The 21,740-nt window shown below is 34.6% G+C and overlaps 1 long non-coding RNA gene across 1 annotated transcript in view; it reads left to right on the plus strand.

Moving 5' to 3' along the window:
• The window catches only part of LOC134762124 (uncharacterized), a 357,387-nt gene extending 335,982 nt beyond the window's left edge, over positions 1 to 21,405 (plus strand). The window contains exons 5-6 of the long non-coding RNA XR_010141788.1: positions 17,182 to 17,305; positions 21,255 to 21,405. This is a non-coding gene — a long non-coding RNA (uncharacterized LOC134762124). The remainder of the gene's footprint in view (positions 1 to 17,181; positions 17,306 to 21,254) is intronic.
• The last annotated feature ends 335 nt before the right edge of the window (positions 21,406 to 21,740 follow it).

Consider the following 21,740-nt stretch of genomic DNA (forward strand, 5'->3'; position numbering starts at 1 on the left):
GGGCCACAATTTTGATACTAACCCTCCAGTCCTGATTCAAAAACAGTTTTCTTAGCAACTTACTACTCTTTACTCTCTACAAGATGAAGGGTTAAATTAGTGTAAGTCTAAGCTTTACCCAGACATCTGGTCCCTGTTATAGTTATCAGAGTAGATATCTATAGATGTAGGCGCTGAGAACTCCTAGCAAAGTGAATGTATGTAGCCATTAAAAATGTTCTTGTCACTTTCCTAATAAAGTTCGTTTCTAACAGTCGTTGAATACATGGATCTGGGTGACAGGAGAGTGAACAAGCATTCATTTTAAAACAAGACTGTTTAATGATGTTTCTTTTCCTCAAAATGGAGATATTTTGTCTCTCATTAGAAGATGTAAATGTATGAGTCTCTGGACCTATAAACATTTTTAAGTGTTTTCTCAAAAGAGAAAAATTTGAATGTTCATGAAAATGTTTTCATCCTTTCAAATACAAAGCCATTAGATATGTATTACTTTCTGTTTTAATTATTATTGTGTTGTCCTCTGTGGGTGGTGTCATCCACTGTTACATCTGTTGTGTGGTAGAATAAAATTTTTAATAACGTGCCCTTACATTTCTTCTAAGATTAAAAAAACACACAAACAAACCTAATTGTGGAAAATGAGCAAAAATAATTTGCTTTCAACCCACACAAGTTATTGTCTTATGAAGACTAGTAAATTATGGAAATATTCTGCTTAAAATGACAGAACTAGTTAGACTAGAGCTTGAGTGTTCACAAATAAAACTTTTAATTTGTAAACCGCATCTAACTGATATAGCATGACCCCTGTCTGAAAAATATTCTCCCTCTTATGACCTTCCTTGTGCAATGCGAGCAGCACAATTGCAACTATAATCATAAGACAAGCCAGAGAGAAAAATAAAATAGTGTACCAAACTAAAATCATCTTCATAAGTAGTCTTCTGTGGCTTATTAGACCTATATTTTTCATAAAACATCTTCAGCTTTTTCCAAATTATGTAGCATTTACTAGTTTCAGGTATTATAACCTGATACATGTGTGGGGTATTGTTCAGCCCAACACACAATTCTTTATTCTTCTGCCTCAATCAGTACTGTGTACTATAGGTGTATACTGTCCTGGCGAGTGTTCAACCTTGAATATGAAGCTTTTTGTAATGGAGGCTATCTCTAAAAGGGACTGACATTTTGACATTGCCTATGGACAATACTAGCATCTGGGGGAAAAAAAAGTCCTTTTTTGAAACAGGCTGAAGACAATGGCATCTCTTCGTGCAGTTCAATCACTTTATAGAAAAGGAAGTGCATCACTAGTCAAACTATGATATAATCCACTACTCCTATCCTATATGACAGCCTTAGAGTCTTCTGGTCTCCTAATAATGAAATGGAATTTCGAATATGCAGCTAGAGCAGCAGCTCTACAATGAAAGTATCATTCTCAAGGATTTATTATACCCTAAAGTCAATAACCATTATGTAGTTTTTTGTCATAAATAACATACATGGGATCAGAAGTAGAAGTGTGAAATATGAGTGTTCCATTTATCATCCTTCAAGTGAAGCACATGGGGAATTTGTACCCCTCTTCCTGAAACTATAGCCTCTGCATATATAGACATCCTGCTCTTCAGAAGGGAACCATTCCACTAGCAACACAGTCTCATTTAAATTTTAGGTAGGTGTAACATTGCAGCCCCTTTGTTTCAACTTGCAAGAACACTAAAGAGTCATCTTAGTTTTGAAATTCTCCGTAACATTGACCAATGCCTCTGTGGCACTGTTGCAGATTTGGAGAGAGAAGAAAATGAAACCAACAAGTAAACTGATTGTCATACTTTAGGACCTTATAGGTTGTAATACAGAACTTGGCTTTTACTTTGAGTGAGATGGGAAGTCATTTCGGGGTTTGAATCACTCTTGCTACTTCATAGGAAATAAACCTTGGGTTGCAGCAAGGAGATGACGATGGAACAAGAAAAGGGTGGAGTCTGAACAAGAGTCATTGAAATGGGTAGAAATGATAGTTTTACATTACCCCTTATATTAGTCCGTTTTCATGCTGCTCATAAAGACATACCCAAAAATGGGTAATTAATTTAAAAAAAAATAGGTTTAATGGACTCATAGTTCCATGTGGCTGGGGAGGTCTCACAATTATTGCAAAGGTGAAAGGCACTTCTTACAGGGCAGTGGCAAGAGAGAATGAGAGATCCAAGCAAAAGGGATTTCTCCTTATAAGACCACCAGTTCTCATGAGAGGTATTTACTACCATGAGAATATTATGGAGGAAACCACCCCAGTGATTCAGTTATCTCCCACCGGGTCCTTCCCACAACATGTGGGAATTATGAGACCTACAATTCAAGATGAGGTTTGGGTGGGGACACAGCCAAACCCTATCACCTGTGTTACCCCTCCCCCAGCCCCAGGCAGCACAGCAAGGAGGGAGATAACCACCACTTGGGAGTGGAGAGCAAATTGGAGCACCAGACTTTGCTTGGGCCCCAATACTAGGCCTGTCCCAGTAAAATCTAATATCAGCAGACTGAGCCTCCAGGCCTACTCCAGTACCAGGTCAGCCCCCAGGTCAGGCTAGTCCTGGTGGTCCTAGTTTCTAGACCATCCCCAGCACCGGGCTGGCCCACAGAGCCCGAGGCTTCAGGCCCGTCCCAATAACATGCTGGCCCTTTCAACTATAGTGATCCGACTGGCACCTGTGGATCCAGCTTCCAAGCTAACCCTTATAAATAGAGCTTCCAGGCCCACCCAACACCAGCACAGTTCCTGAGGCCTCAGGGCCACCCCTGGTTCCAGACCAGCCCAGAACAAGGTCAGTCCACAGAGCCCCAGGCTTCAAACCTGCCCCAGTACAAGATCAGAAACCCTTGCCTCAGACACCAGGCTGGCATCTGCAGACACAGGTTTCAGGCCTACCCAATGCCACACCAGCCCCTGTGGTCTCAAGCTCCGGCAGACTCATGGTCCAGATCCATGCCAGTAGACCTCAGTGGTGGGGGAGCCCCCCCCAGACCTAGGCCCCAGAACCACCCATGAATACCTAGGTCCCAGGCCAGCCCCCATGTAACTTCCAGGCCAGTACCTGTACATGCAGCCTCTAGGACACAGATTACAGGCTGATCTCCACAGACCTAGTCTTCAGGCACCAGACTAGCTCCTACAATCCTAGGCTGTAGATTGAACTCTGTGCACCCAGGCTCCATGACTACCCTAGCACTAGGTTGGTCCCCATGAAACAAGCCTTCAGTAGTACCAGGTCCAGGCCTCCTTCAGCAGACCCAGGATTTAGCCCCAACCTAGAAGACCTAGCACCAAACCGGCCCCTGCACTGAGGTTCTAGGACTATCCCCTGCAGACCCAGACTCCAGGACAGCCACTGTAAACTTAGACTCTAAGTCTATCCCAGTGGACCCAGAAACCAAGCCTATCCCAGCACATGGCCAACTCCTGCAGGATGAGGGTCAAGTTCCATCCCAGTGCCAGGTCAGCCCCTATGGACCCAGGCTTAAAGCCAGATCCAACAAATACATTCTCCAGGCACATCCTTGGGGACTTAGGCTCCAGGACCACACCTGTGGATACAATGAAAAGTATCTACTCTGGTAAATCCAGGTATTTGGTTCAACCCTGATGACCCAGGTGCCAGGCTTACCCACCCACTAAATGAGGTACTAGGACTCCTTTCTGAGTACTCCAGCCACAAGCCTGGCAATGAATCACATCAGATGACCTGCCCAGTATCTCTAGAAGGGCTGACTGGTGATGGGTTTTTTCAGAAAAAGTCATTCTGAAACAACTAGAATAAGTCTCTATTTGTGATCAATAACAATGAGAAAAACATGATACTACCAAAGGGACTAATTACAGCACCAGAAACTGACACTGAAAAGAAATGAAAGTTTATAAACTTCCTGACAAAGATTGCAAAATAATTTTTTAAAGAAGCTCAGTGAACTTCAATAAAATACAGAAAAACAATTTAATGATATCAAGAAAATACATAAAACTAGAAATTTAATGATATTAAAATTATACAAAAACATTCAGAAGCTGAAAAATACAATGAATGATATAAAAATGCAAAAGAAAATATCAACAGGACTGATCAAATGGATGAGAGAACATATGAAGTCAAAGACAAGTTACTAAAAAATATACATTCAGAGGAGAAAAAAGAATGAAGAAATCTTATGAGATTTATAAAACAACATTAAAGAGAAAACTCTGGAGTTATAGCAGTTTAAGAAAGATAGAGACAACACAGTAGAAAGCTTGCTTAAAGAAATGATAGCAAAGGACTTTCAAAATCTGGGAAAATATATAAATATCCAGGTACAGCCATGCCAAAGGTCTCCAATTATATTTAATCTAAACAAGACTACACCAAGACACAATAAAACTGTCAAAATTCAAAGACAAAAGAAGATACTGAAAGTAGAAAGAGAAAAGAAGCAAATCACATACAAGGAAGAGTCAATCAGGCTACGAGCAAGTTTCTTAGCAGAAACATTATAGGCAAGGGAAGAATAAGATGATATACTCAAAGTGCTAAAGCTGAAACACTTCCAACCAAGGACACTGTAGTCATCACAGTTGTTCTTTATAAATGAAGGAACACTAAAGGCTCCCAGACAAGTGAATGCTAAGGGACTTCATTACCAACAGACCTATTTTACAAGAAATGCTAAAGGGAGTTCTTCAAGCTGAGCAAAAAGGATGCTAAAGAGTAAAACAAAAATATAATAAAGTATAAAACTCACTGGTGAGAGTAAGTACACAGTGAAATTTAAAGTACTCTAATAATGTAATGGTGGTGTATAAATCAGCTATATCTTTAGAAAGTCAAAAGACAAAACTATTAAAATAATAGCTACAATAATTTGTCAAGGAATATACAATATACAAAGATGTAAATTGTGACATCAAAAAACAAAATATGTGTGTGGGATAAGTAGAAGCCTAGTTATTTTAGGTGATCAAAGTTAAGTTATAAGTTTGAACTATCCTGTTGCAACTATGAGATGTTTTATGTATGTCTTATGGTTACCACAAAGCAAAATTCAATATTAGATATCCAAAAGATAAAAAGGAATCAAAAGACAACACTGTAGAAAATCATCCAACCACAAAGGAAGACAGAAAGAGAGTAAAACAAGAATGAAGGACCTATAACACAGTCAAATAGCAATTAACAAAATGGTAGTAATAAGTCCTTACATATCAATAATTACTCTGAATATAAATAGGTTAAATGTTCCAATCAAAAGAAATAGAGTAGTTGAATGGATAAAACAAAAACAAAAAAGACTCAACTATATACTACTACAAGAAACTCACTTCATGTTTAAGGACACACACAATTTGAAAGTAAAGGGATAAAAAAAATATATATCATGCAAATGAAAACCAAAAGAAACCGGGCTAGCTACACCTATATCAGATAAAATAGACTTTAAGTCATAACCATAAAAAGACAGAAAGAATGTCTCTTTAAATTATTATAATAATAAAAGGGTCAAATAATCAAGAAGATGTAACAATTGTAAATATATATGTACCCAAAATTTGAGCAGCTAAATGTGTAAAGCCAATATTAATAGAGCAGAAAGAATATATAGACTATAACATAATAGTAAGAAACTTCAGTACTCCACCTTCAGCAATGTACAGATCAATCTGACAGAAAGTCATTAATAAAACACTGTAAACTACATTTTAGACAAATGGACCTAAAAGCCATGTACAGAACACTTCATGCAACAGAAGCAGAATACACATTTTTCTCAAGTACACATAGAAGATTCCCTAGGATAGATCTGTTGGGCCACTAAACAACTTTTAGTAAATTTATGAAGATTGGAATCACGTAAAGTATCTTTTCCAAATACAATAGTATCAAGCTAGAAATCAAATTTTTAAAAATTCACAAATACACAGTAATTAAAAAACATGCTCCTGAACTAGTGTGTCAATGAAATTAAAAATAAAATTTAATGTATCTTGAGAAAAATAAAAATTGAAACATGACATACCAAAACATAGAGGATGCAGCAAAAGCAATTATAAGAGGGACGTTTATAGCAATAAACATCTGTATCAAAAAAGAAGAATGATCTCAAAGAAACAACGTAATTTTACACTTCAAGGGACTAGAAAAAAGAACAAACTAAGCCCAAAGTTAGTAAAAGGAAGAAGATAATAAATATCCGACCAGAAATACATAAAATGAACAGAAAAAAAATTTAAATAAAAGTTAATGTTGGCTTTTTAATAGATGAGCAAAAGTGACAAAATGTTACTTCATGAAAAGAAAAAGACTCCAATAACTGAAAACAAGAATGAGATGTTATAACTGACATCTTAGAAATGTAAAGTCTCATAGAAGACTAATATGAACAATTATACACCAACTAATTGAATAATCTAGAATTTATGAAAGCACAATCAACAAAGAGTGAATCATTAAGAAATAGAATATATGAACAGATCAATAATGAGTAAAAAGTTGAATCGGTAATAATATATCTCCCATCAAAAAAAGCCCAGCCCTTTATGACTTTACTACTGAATCTCCAAGTCATCTAAAGAACTAATACCAATGCTACTCAAACTTTGTCCCAAAAATATTTAAAAATCGAGGGGATACTTCCAAACTTATTTTACAAGACCAGTACTATGCTAATATTAAAGCCAGATAAGGACACTACAAGAAAGTAAATTACAGATCAATATTCTTTGTGAACATAGATGCAAAATCTTCTACTAAATACTAGCAAACCAAATTCAATAGCACATTCAAAGAATCATTTATCAAGGGGATGCAAGGACAGCTCAACTTACACAAATCTATAAATATAATACACCACATGAACAGAATAAAGGACAAAAACATATGAGCATCTCAATAAATAAGAAAAAGCATTTGGCAGTATTTAACTTCTTTCATAATCAACACTCTTAACACATTAAATATAGAAGTATCCCACATTCTTAATTTTGTATGTGTGTTTTCAGCAGAGGCACCATAACGCAAGTAGAAAAATTGTATCCGACATTATGAACACAGGACTTTTCATTCATCTGGGAAAAAATCATGATAATTAAAAAGAAGCAGAAACCTATTTAATTTCTTCTCAAGTCCAGTATAGTTAAATGATTGGTACTTCATCCATTTGACATAGTGGAAAAGAAAAAACTAGATTAGAGTTTGGTAGACACAGTATGGCATCTGGCTTTGATCAATTTTGTTGCATGATTTGAAATGAGTCACCTCTTTCTAAATCTCATCTCATTTGAATAAGTAATTTTAAACTATTTGCAGCAAAACATTCAGTAACTTATTTCACTATTTCTGATGCAGTGAATGCAAATAAACAAAAGGCATTGCTTTTCTTGACACATCCTCTTCACACAATTAAGAAATGGTTACAACCTGAGAAAACTGCAAACTATATTGCTATTAATTCAGAACAACATAGGAGAAGGGGGAGTTTATGATGGAGGAATAACATTACACTGGGAAAAAAAGTACCTCATAAATGAAAAAAAGAGTCAGATTTCATACAAAATCCTCTCAGTAGTTCCACATCACATTCTTTAATAACAAAACTGAAAGAATCATAATTTTTATGATAAATTCAAAGGCCAGTTGCCATATAATTTATTTTCCAAAAAGAAGACATTATAAATACAAGGATCTACTGTAACTAAATTTCAATAGAGTCTCACTATCTACTGCAAATGTATCCTGTGTAAATTATTACATGATAAATAAAATACCCTAAATCACCACAAAATTTTAAGCAAGGAGTGTCGAGTTTTTCTCAGTCCCTAGATGTACGCTACCCAATACATGATTATATGAAAACTAAATACATTTAAAACTTCGGTTCTACAATCAAATTATCCACATTTTTTCCCTCTTTTAAAATTTTTATTTTAGGTTCAGGGGTTACATGTGCACATTTGCTTCATGGGAAAATTGCATGTCTCTGGGATTTGGTGTACAAATGATTTTGTCGCCCAGGTAGCAAGCATAATACCTGACAGGTAGTTTTTTGACCCTCACTATCCTCTGCCCTCTGCCCTCAAGTAGGCCCCTGTGTCTAGAGTTCCTCTTTTTGTGTCCACGTGTACTCAACGTTGAGACCCCACTTATAAGTGAGAAAATTTATTTGGCTTTATGTCCCTGCATTAATGCACTTAGGACAATGGTATCCAGCTGCATCCATGGTGCTGCAAAGGACATGATTTCATTTTTTTAATGGCCGCATAGTATTCCATGGTGTATATGTAACACGTTTTTAATCCATTCCACCATTCATGGGCATCTAGCTTGATTTCCCATGTTTATTATTGTGAATAGTGCTGCAATAAAAATATAAGTGCATGTCACTTTTTGTAGAACACTTTATATTCTTTTGGGTGTATAACTAGTGATGGGATTGCTGGGTTGAATGGTAGTTCTGTTGTAAGTTCTTTGAGAAATCTCCAAATTACTTTCCACAGAGGCTGAACTAATTTACATTCCCACCAGCAGTGTACAAGTGTTGTCTTTTCTCTGCAAACTTCTCAACATCTGTTATTTTCTGACATTTTCCATAATAGCCATTCTGACTGTGTAAGATGGCATGTCATTGTGGTTTTGATTTGCATTTCTCTAATGATTAGTAATGTTGAGCATTTTTATATGCTTGTTGGCTGGGTGAATGTCTTTTGCAAAATGTTTGTGTCCTTTGCCCATTTTTTAAAATATGTTTGTTTGGTTTTTGTTTATGAAGTTCTTTATAGATCTAGATAATTGATGCATCAATTGCAAATATTTTCTCCCATGCAGTAGGTTGTCTGTTTACTCTGTTGGTAGTTTCTTTTGCGGTGCAGAAGCTATGTGGGTCTCACTTGTGTATTTTTGTTTTTGTTGCAATTGCCTTCAGAAACTTTATCATGAAATATTTGCCCATTACTATGTCTACAATGGCATTTCTTATGTTTTCTTCCTGAGTTTTTACAGCTTTAGGTCTTACATGTAAGCCTTTAATTCATCTTGAGTTGATTTTTGTATATGGCGAAAAGAAGGGGTTCAGTTTCAATCTTTTGCATCTGAATAGCCAGTTATTCCAGCACCATTTATTAAACAGGAATTTCTTTCCCCATGGCTTGTTTTTGTTAACTGTGTTACAGATCAGATGATCCTAGGTGCATGGCTTTATTTCTGGATTCTTTATTCTGTTTCATTGATCTGTATGTCTGTTTTTGTATCAGTACCATGCTCTTTTGGTTACTGTCATCTTGTAGTATAGTTTAAAGTCATCAAGTAGTATGATGCCTTTGGCTTTGTCCTTTTCGTTTAGGGTTGCTTTGGCGATTTGGGGTCCTTTTTAGTTTCGTATACATTTTAGAATTTTTTTTCCATTCTATAAAAATGAAATTAGTACTTTGATAGGAATAACACTGAATCTCTACATTGCTTTGGGGAGTATAGCCATTTTAACAATATTGATTCACCCTATTCATGAGCATGGAATATTTTTCCACTTGTTTATTTCATCTGTTTTCTGTGAGCAGTGTTTTGTAATTCTCATTGTAGAGATTTTTCCCCTTTCTGGTTAGCTGTATTCCTCGTTATTTTTTGTGTGTGTGTGGCTATTGTGAAAAAAATTGCATTCTTGATTTGGCTCAAGTTGGATGTGATGTGTTGATTAATAGAAATGCTACAGATTTTTTACATTGATTTTTGTATCCTGAAACTTTACTGAAGTTCCAGGAACCTTTGGGCAAATGCTGTGAGTTTTTTCAGGCATAGAATTCCATTGCCTACAAAAAGTGATCGTTTGGTGTCCTCTCTTCCTAATTGGATGCCTTTTATTTCCATCTCTTGCCTGATTGCCCTGGCTAGGACTTCCAAAACTATGTTGAACACGAATGGACAGAGTGGGTATCTTTGTCTTGCTCCAGTTTTCAGAGCAATGTTTCCAGTTTGTGCCCATTATGATGCTGGCTATGTGTCTGTCATAAATGCCTATTATTTTGAGGTATATGCCTTTGATGTCTAATTTTATGGAGAGTTTTTATATGTTAAGAGATGCTGAATTTTATCAAAAGCCTTTTCTTGCATCTAGTGAGGTAATTATGTCATTTTTAAATTTCGTTCTATTTATGCAAATTAGCCACATTCCAATTGCTTAATACATATGTCTGGCTAGCTTGTATACCATATAGGATATTACTGCTATTGAACATTTCTATCATGGCCAAAAATTCTATTGGACAGCATTGCCCCTAGATTATTGAAAGTAGTGATTCTTCTATTCTAACCCATTTTTCCTCAGATGAATTCAATGTGAACAGGCTCATTTACAACATTTTCAATCTATGTTTATCGGAATTATAAGATTTTAAAAATAGAATAAATTTTGAACTGAATTACAATACAGAGTTCTTTGACATTCTTAGCACATATGTCTTACCACAACAAGAAAACAGTCTTAAAAAGTTAAATTGTCATACAATATAAATTTTAATAAGACATTTGAAATGATTGCAATGTTTTAAACTTTTCAGTTCTTAGAAATATCAAATATATTCTAATCAAAAATATACTAAAATTATCTGTTTTGAGAGAGAATAAGTTAATCCTATTACAATCTTTGGTAGAAGATCTCTAAGAATTCAAGAGAATAAAAGACTCCATAAGTGCTCAGGTAGTGAGTCATATGAAGAGGATACATAAACTGTGAGCTCAGGAAAATGCAGCATAAGGTTGGGCCAGTGCCCCTGATTGGCAATCCCCAGTCAGGGGCACTGGCCCAACCTTATGCCATATTTTCTAGCTGCAAAGTCCTTTCAGCATCACTTTATTTGCTCTAAGACTATTTTGTGATTTTTTTTCCAGAGACACTGTGTCTGTCAAATTAAATTGTAGCACAAGAGGTGTTGTAAAAATAGATGTCATAAAACCAGCGTGTTATGTGACATAGTGACACAGTAAAACAGAGCTGGGTATGAACGTGTTCTTTAGCTTTCCTTTCTCATTTTACTAATCAGTGCACAGATCTTGAATTTGATGAAATGGAATGGGTTAGAACGTGAGCACTGAATATATCATGACAATATTAAGCTAACAGAAGCTGCACCTTCATGTCCCACAAGGCAAGGAGGGGTTGTAAACTTGGAAAACAAGTTACCAATTTTATTTTATATATGCCAATTTTTATATATATATATATATACACACACACACATATATATACATATATATACATATATACATATATACATATATACACATATATACATATATACATATATACATATATATACATATATACATATATACATATATACATATATATACATATATACATATATACATATATACATATATACATATATACATATATATACATATATACATATATATACATATATACATATATACATATATACATATATACATATATATACATATATACATATATATACATATATACATATATATACATATATACATATATACATATATACACATATATATATATATAACACACGTATTTGTAGGGCTTGCCTCATATTACATATGTATATATGTATATATAGTAGGGCACATATATATATATGTAGGGCACACATATATGTATGTATGTAGGGCACATATATATATATATATGTAGGGTGCATATATATATATATATATACATATGAGCCTGGGTTATTCTCAGTGTTTAGTTTCTCCTCCATGAGTAGGCTGGGGACAAATAATGACTAAAATGTTTTTATAGAGAATAAGTTAGTCCTTCATTGAATGTTTTACCCAATTCAGATTTCTAGGCTAATGGACATTGCCTAGGAATGGTTAAAGTTAGCTAAAAGCAGAATGATTCAATGAAACTCATCATCTGGGGAAACCGCTATTAATTAGTATATAAAATTTTCTAAGGAGACCTTGGATCTTGAATGTGCTAAGCATCATCTCTCAGTAGATGACATAAAGTACAATTCTGGTTAAGTATCATGTCCTTCAAACTAAGCAATCCATCTCTCATATATCTATGTTTTACACCTAGTTATCTTTCAAGCAGGTTGGAACAAGTTGAGTGCTAGGACACATTTCAATGGACAATTTAGAAACAAGTGCAATATTCAACATAGAACCTAGAAGAGAAGGGTGAACCATGTTAGCTTATCTTTGAACTGAGAGAAAATCTGTGCATAATAGCTCACCATATTTAGGTATCTGGAAAGACTGCCCAGTGAAGAGAGACATAAGTACAAAATTAAGAGTGTTAAAAATCATGTGACACTAAATGTAAATTGAAAATATGGCATAAATTTATAATTTCTCATTGAAACTGTGTATTCCTATTTATGTCCACTGGAAAAGTCTAAAAGTGATTGACAACTCACCACTGATAAGCCTCTCTATTGCCCAGATTGTAGTATGTAAGCATAATTTCCCAGTATAAGAAATCAGGATTGCTTCAGGAAAAAAATGGTTATTTCAAAGCTTTGGACCAAAAAGCTGCAAGATATGCCTGGGAAATCTTGTGTAAGAAATCAAGGATGTAACACTGAGTTAAAAAAATAGAAGTCACCTTGAAAGTAGTTTAACAGTGTAAGATGGGGCAATGTGCACACTGAAGAGAAAAATAATTTCAGTTTATTGAAACATATTAAATGTATAAAACTCCATAAGTTTATGTCACCACTTTAAAAAAATCCTCACAGTTCATCAATAAATAAGGTACTAACTCATTTAAAATTGGGGAAGGAAAGTAAATCAAACATTTACCTTCTCTTTACCATAATATAGTTTAAGGAAATAATTTATGAGGAAAAAATTTTAAACATAATTGTAGTTAATTAAGACAGAAGGAAAGATAACATTTGAAAACTATTCTATGGAATTCTGAGCTTAAAATAAAAGTTAGAAAAATAAATAAAAAATATCAAGTTTGAATTTTGGATTATATAGCAGTATTGTATTAAAATAAAATTTCTTCAGGTTGAAAATCATACTGTGATTTTATAACAAAATGTTCTCATTAAGAAGTATACACCAAGATATTTAAGTGTAAGAAAGCAGGATGTCTCCACAAATCCATAGACAGATGTACACACACATACACACACACACACACACACACACACACACACAGATGGATCAGTAATAGACAGATAGAATTTTTTTTTTTTAAATAGTACAAACTGTAATGAATAAGTGGTTAGTCTGTTTAAAGGATATATTGGGGTTTCTTGTACTATTTTAAAACTTTTCTATAAGTGCTCTCTAAATTTTCTATTACATCAAAATAAAAAGTTTACAAAAGAAAAAAAAAGGACACCTCAGAGACAAAACAACAGAATGTAATATAAAAGCCTTTAGAGATCCTTATTTCTACAAACCAGAAAGTGGGGAAAAAAAATTAATGAAGCAATCAAGAAAATTATATTAGACTAAGTAATAGATTATATTAAGAAATTAAAATTTTGTTAGATGTAAAAATAGCATTTAAATTATATAATAAAATTATTGTGTTTTAGTGATACATACCAAAACATGTATGAATAGAGTATCAGGATGTTTGGGATTTGTTTTAAAATGCTTCAGGTAAGAAAAAAATATATTAAACATCCTAGATGAGACAAAATCCTGACAATTATTAAATCTGGGTGATTGATATAATTTTTTTGTAGTTTTTTAATTAAAAAATTGTTTCTAACAAATATTTTATAAAGAAGTTCTAAACTTTTTTATAGAAGAAGAAAACAATAAAAGAAAAACAATCTAAGTAGTTTGTCTCTTACTAAGTGGGTAAGACAGCAATTTTCAATTAAAGCAAAGTAAGCATTTTTTTCTGGGAGTTAAATGTTCTTCTGTAAAGTACTGTTATTCTTTTTCCAACAAAAACAGGATGAAAGTCATGTTAATATAAAGAATTTACTCACAAGTTAACAGCCTTTTGTTTGTGTATAATTTTACTTATCAAAGTAAAGTTCTCTTCATTTTTGAGTCTAGAGGAAAACATCCTCTATATGTTTCAAAAATACAATGACTAGACATGTATCCACAGCTTTCCTTGTTCTCAAATGACCCAATCTCATTTAGAAGTTAACAAAAAGAAAAAACAAATCCAAACCCTAAGCCTTTATTTATATAGACCCTAACTGGAAAAACTAGAATTTCAAAGACAATGAGAGATTAACAAACCATCATAAACTTTTTGTTTGTTTATTTTTTGAAAGGAAAGAAGTAAGGTTTCTCTAGGTGGGCAGTTGAAATTAAAGGGGGTCTGTTGGAAAGAAAATGAAAGAAAAATAGACAGGTTAAAAGAATGAGCATCCACATGAAAAACCCTTTATGGACATCAGACTTCTGTGTTTAAAACAAAAAAAAAAAAAGAGAAGAAGAGAGAAGAGTGAAGACAGAAGAGAGAAGAGAAAAGAGAAAAGAAAAGAATCCTTCAAAGCCTAAAATTGTGAGATGTTTCTTTTTACTAACCGTGGTAAGTCACAAGGAAAACAAATTAGATGAAACTACCATTCATAGTCCTTCTGATCAGATTAAACTACCATTCTTGTTCCTTCTGATCAGTTCTCCTCAACTTTCACCAGATATCCAAAAAGAAGAAAGCTGTTTATTAATGCATTATTACTAATAGGCTTTTTTTTTAAGAGAAATTTTAGGTTCACCATAGATGGAAGATATAATGAATTCTCACATACTATCCACTCCTCCACAACAGCTTACCCCACCATCATCATCCCACACCAGTGTGGTAGATTTATTAACAATTGATGACCCCATGATTATTGACCAAAGTCCATAGTTTACATTAGGGTATACTCTGTGTAGTACACTCTATGGGTTCTGACAAACGGGATGCATCCATTGTTACAGCATTATACAAATTTTGCTGCCCCTCTAGAACTCTTGAGTTCTACTTATTCATCCCTCCCTCCAAACCCATGGCAAGCAGTTATCTTTTTACTACTTTTTCCCCAAAATTTTGCCTTTTCCAGAATGTCATGTAGTTGGAATCACACAGCATATAGCCTTTTCGAATGACATATTTCATTTAGTAATATGCATTTAGGATTCCTCCATGTCTTTTTGCTGGCTCGATAGCTCATTTCTTTTTAGTGCTGAATACTCTTTTGCATGATGTATCATATTTTATTTATCCATTTACCCACTGAAGGGCATCTTGATGACTCCCAAGTTTTAACAATTATGAATAAAACTACAAGTAACATTTGTGTGCAGGTTTTTGTGAGAATGTACATCTTCAACTCACTTGGGTAAATACCAAGGATTGTGATTGCTGGTTTGTACAGTAAGAGTATGTTTAGTTTTGTAAGAAAATATCAAACTGCCTTTCAAAGCAGTTGTACCATTTTGCATTCCCATTAGCAATTAATGAAAGCTTCCATCGTTCCACATCCTTGATAGCATTTGATACTATCAGTGTTTTGGATTTTAGTCCTTCAAATATGTATGTAGTGATATATTGTTGTCTTAATTTGCAATTTCCTAGTGACATATGATGTTGAGCACCTTTTCATATATTTATTTGACATTTGTATAGATTCATTAGTGAGATGTCTGTTCTAATCTTTTGCTCATTTTTTACTCAACTGTTCACCTTCTTGAGTTTTAAGAGTTCTTTTCATACTTTGGATTACAGTCCTTTATCAGATATGCCTTTTTCAAACATTTTCTCTCAGCAAAAAATTTTAGTTTCAATAAAATTCATCTGGTCAATTATTTCTTTCATGAATTGTGTTTTTAGTGTTCTATCAAAAAAGGTACAAGCAATGTGTAAATGATTCCCTATTTAATAAATGGTACTGGGAGAACTAGCTAGCCATAAGGAGAAAATTAAAACTGGGCCTGTTTCTTTTACAAAAATTAACTCAAGATGGATTAAATACTTAAATGTAAAACCCAAAATTATACAAACCCTCAAAGAAAATCTAGGTAATACCATTCAAGACATAGGTATGGGCAAAGATTTCGAGATGAAAACACTAAAAGCAATTTCAACAAAAGCAAAAATTGACAAACAGGATCTAATTAAACTAAAGAGCTTCTGCACAGCAAGAGAAGCTATCATCAGATTGAACAGACAATCTACAGAATGGGAGAAAATTTTTGCAATTTGTCCAGCTGACAAAAGTCTAATATCTAGAGTCTACAAGGAACTTAAACAAATTTACAAAAAAAAAAAATTACATTAAAAAGTGGGCAAAGGACACGAACAGTCACTTCCTAAAAGACATTTATGCTACCAACAAACATATGAAAAAATCTCAATATCACTGATCATTAGAGAAATGCAAATCAAAACCACAATGAGATACCATCTCACACCAGTCAGGCAATTATTAAAAAGTCAGGAAACAACAGATACTGGTTAAGTTGTGGAGAAAAAGCAATGATTTTACAGTTAGTGGGAATGTAAATTAATTCAACCATTGTGGAAGACAGTGTGGCAGTTCCTCAAAGATCTAGATCTGTTCAATGAGAACACATGGACAAATGGCAGGGAACAACACACACTGGGGCCTGTTGTTGAGTGTGGTACAGGGGTAGGGAGAGCATCAGGAAGAATAGATAATGGTTTCTGGGCTTAACCTAGGTGACGGGTTGATATGTGCAACAAACCACCATGGCACACGTTTACCTATGTAACAAACCTACGCCTCCTACACATGTACCCCTGAACTTAAAATCTGAAGAAAAAAAAGATAATAAACAGCTAATTAAAAAAGACTGAGTTATGAGAGAATTCACTCTCTCTCTCTGTTTGACTTTAAGCTGGGACATCGGTCTTCTCATTGACTTGGGACTAGTACTCAGACTAAAACCTACATCAGCGATTCTCCTGGTTGTCAAGCCTTTATACTAGGATTGGACCTGTACCAGTGTATCTCCTGCCTCTCCAGCTTGCCAACTTTCAATCATGGGACTTAGCCTCCATAACAATGTGACCCAAGGGAACCAATTCCGTATAACAAATCACTTTATTTAGAGAAAGATACATAATATATATTAATATGTATATATATATGTATATGTTTATATAGCTCTATAAAATCCTGTTTTTTCTGTTTTACCAGAGAACAGAGACTAATTCTTTCTATTAATCTGTCAGTCTGTCTATCCATCCAGGCAAACTGAAGTGTGCAAAGGGCAGAATTTAAAAACACATTAAAATCTCAAGGAGATCACAGCTGGATAGAGGAGGCAGTCACTAACAGATAACTTCAAACAGTAAGGTAAGAGCAGTCCTTGTGCTGCTTCTGAAGAACTGTTGTAGGCTTTACAATAGGAATGGTGCTTTCAAAAAGTCTTTATAATAGGAATGGTGCCTGAGTTGGCTCTAGAAAGAACAGGAGTTTCTCAAGCCAAATGTTCAGCATGGTTATAAACAATGAGGTGAACAGCAGCATGACACAAATAGGAAACTACAAGTTGTGCATTGGCTTATTCAGAAATGCGCTGACAGTGGAAACCTGCAGAGAAGGTAAGTTACAGATCTCAGGGGCCATTTTGTGCCATGTTAGAGTATTTGGACACCTTTCTGCTGGGTGATGAGTAGCCACTGATTTGGTTTTAATCAGCAGAGTGACAAAATCCATTTGTTCCCCGGAACAATTGCTCTGTCAGAAGAAGAATAAATAGCATATAGTGACAAGGGGGAAGCATTCACACTTTTTTTCTTACTTCAAATCGATTTATTTTCTTGCTTTCCCAAAGGCTTTTGAACAACAACAAAAAAATGAGTAAGTAGAGCCTATAAAATATTTTCAAAATAAAAATAAAATTGCTTATAATGTTAATTTCAATAACATTATCTTAAGAAATATGCATAGATATGTTCTGGACTATCATTGTTTTAACTAAGAACTAGTATATGTTTAACATCTTCAAGTATGACAGAAAAGACATACCAAATCGGAATCCAACTCAATGAGCTGACCAAAACATTTGGGAAATCTCAGATTAATAGTGCAACATTTAGGCCAGGTACAGTGGCTCACACCTGTAATCCCAGAACTTTGGGAGGCTGAGGCAGGAGGACTGCTTAAGGCCAGGAGTTTGAAACCAGCCTGGGAAACATGGCAAAACCAGTCTCTACTAAAAATTCAAAAATTAGGCATGGTGGCATGCACCTGTAGTCCCAGCTACGCACGAGGCTGAGGTGGGAGGATTGCTTAAACCCAGGAGGTTGAGGCTGCAATGAGCCACGTATGTGCCACTGTACTCAGGGTGACAAAGGAGACCCTGTTTCAACAACAACAACAACAACAAAAGTGCAACATGCCAGGCGCGGTGGCTCACGCCTGTAATCCCAGCACTTTGGAAGACCGAGGCAGGTGGATCACCTGAGGTTAGGAGTTCGAGACCAGCCTGGCCAACATGGCGAAACCCTATCTCTATTAAAATACAAAAAGCTGGGTATGGTGGCATGCACCTGTAATACCAGCTACTCGGGAGGCTGATACAGGAGAATTGCCTGAACCCAGGAGGCAGAGGTTGCAGTGAGCCAAGATTACACCATTGTACTCCAGCCTGGGCAACAAGAGTGAAACTCTGTCTCAAAAAAAAAAAAAAAAAGGAAAAAGTGCAACATTTATAGAGATTGTTTGTACATATGTGTGTCTGTGGGGCTCCCATTGGGGATTATAATTTCTATTGAACAGAAATCTAGATCTTCAACTCCAAAAACAATTTAATAAATATGAAACATTGGTGGGGAAATTGAGATCAAGAGATTATTTTTAACCAGTCTTTTTTTTTTTTTAAGCACAATTTACACACAGTGGTGCATTACTTTGAAACTTAGGAAGGCATTCATATGAGAATAAGTGAGTAAAGAACAACAAAATTCATATGAGATAAAAGTCTGAGATGCTTCTAAACAGTATTTAAAGTTTCCTGCTATGTTGTTTTCAAAAGGGCAACTGAGAAATGGCCAATCTTCCATCTAGACCAGGGTCCAAGTTTATGTGGGGAATCCAACAGTTTGGTGACTGCTCTTGAAATTTGCACCAAAAATACATCTCTTGTTTATGATCAAACATGCCTTTTCTTCTGGCTCTGTGACTAGTCTTCTGAAGTCTAACAGAGCATTGGGGTGGTACGTGAGGTATGAAGAGAAAACTTGCTACACTCTCCATTGAACTAAAACATTTTTATTCTCTTTTTGGTATTACACGTTTTACTACAACCTTTATACATGCTCTAAAGTCAGCCTTGAATCTTGTTGAATACAAATTAGTTAGCCCCTGGAGGTTGAAATTAGAGTTCAGTGCAGAGAATACACAGTTTATTTCTCTAAGTAAACTATCAATGGGTAAAACACAATGTTTTTTTTTTAACAGTTAACTATGGATCCTCCAAGAAAATATCTATTCTGTGAAACACCATCTTCACACCTTTAATCATAGTATTCTTACAAAGAAAAAATATGTTTTGTATTTTGTAAATGTTTTGCATTTTGTAAAAATCATGCAAGACATTTAATAATGCTGAGTTTATCTAATTCAACTTTTGTTTGCCACAGATTGTGTGAGTGTCTCTGTGTGTATCAGTTAATAAGTTGTTCAATAGACCATAGGAAAACAAAAACTACACAGTAATGAGCACAAAACAGATATCTGTTTTTATGTAAGCTGCAGAAAATCCCATTGTTTCTAGTTCCTGATCCTTCCCCTGCTTGTCAAATCCTTCATATTTATGTATATTCCATATATTTTCAATAATGTCAGTTTACAGCAAAGAGACAAGAGGAGATGAGGCAATGCAAAAAGTTTTTTCTCACGGAGACACTTGGTTGGTCTTTATTGCAATTTTTCCAAGGTTGGAGTATACATCAGTTCTCTTGAAAATGTAGCTCGGTGTCATCATCAATTTGGAATATAACCTGAGCTGTGAACTGCCTTCTGCTAGCTTACTTAGCACAGTGGCCCTCAGCCATTTTTATTTCTGTACTTCATTTACATGTGCAGCAGTATTTCATCAGTAATATTTTGTGCTTTGTGCTGCCCTCCAGGTTACAGAGTTTGCAGTAGCAAAATGTGTATTAGAATTCAGACATCCTGATTTCCCAGCTAGTAATTTATTCCATAACACACTATTTCCTAGCATTAACTGTCACTGCAGAAAGGGCTTGGTAAAGGAAAACTTCCTGGATCATGGCTGGCTGCACTATGCTTAAAATACACAAAGCTTTCATTCTCTAAAGTAATGGTTTTCAAACAACTGTTGTTCAATGTTTCAGTTACATGGAGGGAAGTTGCCAAATTGGTTAATAAATTATAATAGTAATATTAAGAGCTATTACCACCCACCAGTGAATATTTGAACAAGAGTTATTAGTACCAATGATCCTTTCTGACAAATGAGAGTAAGAAGAAATAAAACATTTAGAAGGGAGATTAAGAAGAAGTAAAACATTTACAATTGTCTAAACAAGGTCATGATGGGAAAACATGTTGCTGTATCCTTGCAATGGGAACGATAACGATATTTTTTTCCTGAGACCAACAAACATGGGTCTATCTATTAATCCTAACTTCTAGTTATTGAAAACATAATTGATGATGGGCACAAGTGGCTTTCAGGCTTGGTTTTATAACTGCAAACTAGCATTCTTCTAATTCCATCTCGAAGTTGGTTAGATGGATCAGAAGGGAATGAAAATGTATTGTTAATTTCCTAGAACACTACTTTTAGCTCATTTTAATTAAAAAATTAAGAGCATTTTTAGAAAAATTGAATGGTATTACAAAATAGAAAGAAAATTGAACATATATGATTTATCTAAACAGTGACATGTCAAAAATTTAAAAAATATCTAGGTTAATATTTTAACTATGAATTATTTCTATAATCTTCCTATTAATTTCCATTTCTCTTTTACATGCTTTTTTCCAATGATGTACTTGGCTACCTTTATTGTATAGTGTGTATTGAGAGAGTAATATGGACCAGATAGTGGACCATGCACTTTATATTCTGTGGCAGGGATGGTTAAACAGCACAGATTCTCATTTCCATTCCATAAGGACCTCTTAGGCACTACATTCCTCAGCCTCCTTGCATCATCTTGGCAGTCATGTGACAACTTTTGGCAATGGAATGTGAACAGAATCTACATATAGCAGTTCTGGGCCTGAGTGTTTATATACCTGGTGTTCATTCTCTTATCTTCTTTCATAGGAAACCTGACTGTGATATAATGAAAATGGCTACATCTCAAGATAAAAGCAACCTAGATTCCTGAATTACTGCTTGGGAAAGAACCTTTAAATCAGGAATGTCCACATTGGACTTTATGTGAATAAGCAATAAATTTACATCTTGCTAAGCTATTCAGATTTGCTTTAACCCTGATTTTGTTGTTGTTTTATTTTCTTAAAGGAATTCACTCACTCTAATACATATGTGTAATCCTTAAAATAACCCAACTCAGGTACAATTATATTTTATGAATAAACTTGACTCCCAAAAATAAACATTTGCACAAGTTAGTAAATGGCAGGGGCTATACTCCAGTAAGGATTGAATAAATATGTAGGTCATGTGCTTAAAAAATAGACATTTAAATAAGAATTTCTTTACCTCATAGCAGAATTTATTATTCAAAGACATTCCAGACATAAAAGAAACATAGACATAAAAGAAGGCTGTATATTTGGGAGCTGA

Source organism: Pongo abelii, chromosome 9 (genome assembly GCF_028885655.2).
Source record: "Pongo abelii isolate AG06213 chromosome 9, NHGRI_mPonAbe1-v2.0_pri, whole genome shotgun sequence".
In the NCBI taxonomy this organism is placed as follows: domain Eukaryota; kingdom Metazoa; phylum Chordata; class Mammalia; order Primates; family Hominidae; genus Pongo; species Pongo abelii.